The sequence below is a fragment of the Chrysochloris asiatica genome, unplaced genomic scaffold (genome assembly GCF_000296735.1).
Source record: "Chrysochloris asiatica unplaced genomic scaffold, ChrAsi1.0 scaffold00223, whole genome shotgun sequence".
Taxonomy (NCBI): domain Eukaryota; kingdom Metazoa; phylum Chordata; class Mammalia; order Afrosoricida; family Chrysochloridae; genus Chrysochloris; species Chrysochloris asiatica.
The window spans coordinates 1257045-1260341 of record NW_006408741.1 but is presented as its reverse complement, the minus strand read 5'-3'; positions in this window follow the sequence as shown (position 1 = coordinate 1260341).

The window sequence follows — 3297 nt, the reverse complement described above, 5'->3', positions numbered from 1 at the left end:
GCCCTCCTCCCGCACGCCCCACCCCTTAGTCCCCAAGGCCCGCCTCTGCGTCCTCCAGGCCCGAATTCCCACGTCTGGACTCGACGCTTGGAGGGAGCACCCCTCCCTTACACGTCCACGTCCCTCCCCAACGTCCCGCTCACGCCCCTCGCGTCCCGCTCCCACTGTATGTCCGAAGTTCTCACTTTACTTCTATCCTTCTACATCCCCGCTACCATCTACTCTTATCAGACGGCGGCGGGAACATCCAGCAAGCGAATATATTTGTGTTGGATGGGTGGGGATGGAGGATGGGGACATAGCTTCCTTCCGTGCTCAGAACTTCTCTAGAGCGTAATCCTTACTCCGTAACACTCGGATACCCGCCGCTCAGTTATCTAAGAGTGGCTATTATTTTAAGAAGGGAGTGCTTTAGTTTTTCTTACAATGAGTATATGCTACTTTCTTATTATGAAACAGAAAGTAAACATTTATTAGTTCCCAATTTACAGTTTGTTTGTTTTTTTACTATTTTAATTGAACTACACACAATTCACAAATTATAAAATTCGTCCATTTAAAGTGTACAATTCAGTGGGTTTTAGTAAGTTTGCAAAGGTTGTGCACCATCCCCACTAATTCTAGAACATTTTCATCATTCCAAACCCTGACTAAGTTTTTGAGGAACTACCTTGGTTACATGTTAGGCTGCTAACGTCAAGGTCTGCAGTTTGAAACTACCAGCTGTTCCGCAGGAGAAAGAAGAAGCTTTCTGCTCACGTAAAGATTTACAGCCTTGGAAACCCTACGTAGGGTGGCTATGAGTCTGAACCCACTCCATGGCACACCCCCACCACCTACTAGCAGCCACTGGTGGCTTAGTGGTTAAGTCTCAGCAGTTCACCAAAAGGTTGGCAGTTTGAATCCACCAGGGGAGAAAACTGGAGGTCTGCTTCAGTATGTATTTGCAGCCTGGGAAGCCCTATGTTGCTGTTCTAGTCTGTCCACTAGACTCAACATGAGGCTGAATCAACTCTACAACAGTGGGTTCCCCAATCCTCCTTTCTCTCAGCCTCAGGTAACCACTCATCTTTTCATTCGTTTATTCTGCACATTGTATATAAATGGAATGATAAACTGTGGCCGTCTGTGTCTGGCTTGTTGCATAACATTTTCCAGGTTCATCCATGTTGGAGCATGTGGCTACATAATACTCGATTGCATGTGTACAGTATTTTATTTATTCATTTACCAACTTAAAAAAAAAAACACTGTTGTCAAGTTGATTCTGACTCATAGTGACCCTGCAGGGCAGAATAGAAATGTGCTATGGGGTTTCTAAGGTTGTAATCTTTAAGGAGTCCAGTGTGGCCCTGTAGGACAAGGTGGGTTTGAACTGTAAGATTGGCAATTCAAACTCACCAGCTGCTCCTCAGGAACCCTATAAAGGGTCTCTGTGAGATGGAACCAACTTGACAGCGCTTAACAGCAACAGCAAAAACAGTCTTTCAGGGAGCAGACTGCCACATCTTTCTCTGAAGAGCAGCTGGTGGGTTCAAACTGCCAACCTTTTGGTCAGCAGCTAAACACTTCACCACTGAGCCATTAGGCTCCTTAAACATTCACCAGTTGATGGAAATTTGGATTGTTTTTAACTTTTTTGGTTGTTAAAGATAATGCTGCTATAAACATTTATTTACAAATTTTCAGTTCTCTTGAACTATACCTACAAGTGTAGTTACTGATTCATATGCTAACTCTATATTTAACTTTTTGAGGAACTACTTGTTTTCAAAAGTAAAGATGTCAGTTTGATGACCAAGGTGCACCTGACCCAAGCCATGGTATTTTCAATAGCCTTATATGCATATGGAAGTTGAACAATGAATAAGGAAGAAGAAAGTAACGTAGAAGAGTTGATGCATTTGAATTATGGTGCTTCAGGAGAATATTTAAAGGTATAGTGGACTGCCAAAAGAGCAAATATATCTGTGTTGGAAGTACAACCAGAATTCTCCTTAGAAGCCAAGGTGGCCAGACTTTGTCTCTTATACTTTGAAATGTTTTCAGGAGGGACCAGTCAATGGAGAAGGACATCCTGTTTGGTAAAGTGGAGGGACTCCAAAAAAGGAGACCTCTCAACAAGATGGATTGGCACAATGACAGCAACAGTATGCTCATGTGTAGCAGCGGTTGTGAGCCTGGTGCAGGACTGGGCAGTGTTTCGTTCTATTGTACACAGAGTCACTATGCATCAGAACCAACTCCATGGCACTCAACAACAACAACCTGGTTTCCATAGTGGCTGCACCATTTTATATAGCCACAAGCATGTATGAAGGCTCCATTTTCTCCATGTTCTTGATAACATTTACCATGCTGCTTTTTTGTAGCCATCCTAGAAGATGAGAAGTGGTTCTAAGAATTTGTTAGTTTTAGTTTTTAAATTGAGGTTTTTGATCCAGTTTGAGTTAATTTTTGTATATGGCACAATGTAGGGGTCCAACTTCATTCTTTTGCATTGGCTATCCTGGAGTCCTGGTATGGTGCTGTGGGTTAATGCGCTCGACTGCAAGGTCAGTTTGAATCACAAAGACGACGGTTCAAGTTCACCAGCTGCTCCTCAGAAACACTATACAGTGTCACTATGGGTCTGAACCAATTTGATGGCACTTAACAACAGTATCCTGTTGTCCTAGTGTCTTTGTTGAAAAGACTCTTTCTCCCATTGAAGTATCTCTGTATTTTTGTTCAAAATCATTGACTATAAGTTTAAGGGCTTGTTTCTGGATTCCCAAGTTTATTTCATTGCCATATATGTTTATCCTTGTGCCAGTAGCACACACACAGTCTAGATTAGCTGGGCTTTGTAGAAGTTTTGAATCTGAGAAGTGTGAGTTCTCCACTTCTTTTTCAATTGTTTGGTTATCCTGGGTCTTTTGCATTCTTAACTGAATTTTAAGATCAATTTTCAAGTCCGCAAAAAAAAAAAAAAAAGTCAATTTAAGGAGTCTTTTAACAACATTTATTCTTCCAACCCATGAACATGGAAATCTTGACATTTATTTATTGTTACTGTTGTTGTTAGGTTCCATTGAGTAGGTGTTGACTTATAGCAACCGATGTCCAAGACCCTTTTAAAGTGTTGAGCAAAGATGTCAGCTTAGAACAAAGATGCATCTGACCCAAGCCATGGTATTTCCAATAACCTCATAGGCATGTGAAAGTTGGACAGTGAATAAGGAAGATCATAGAAGAATTGATGCATTTGAGTTATGGTGTTGGAAAAGAATATTGAAAATGCCATGGGCTGCCAAA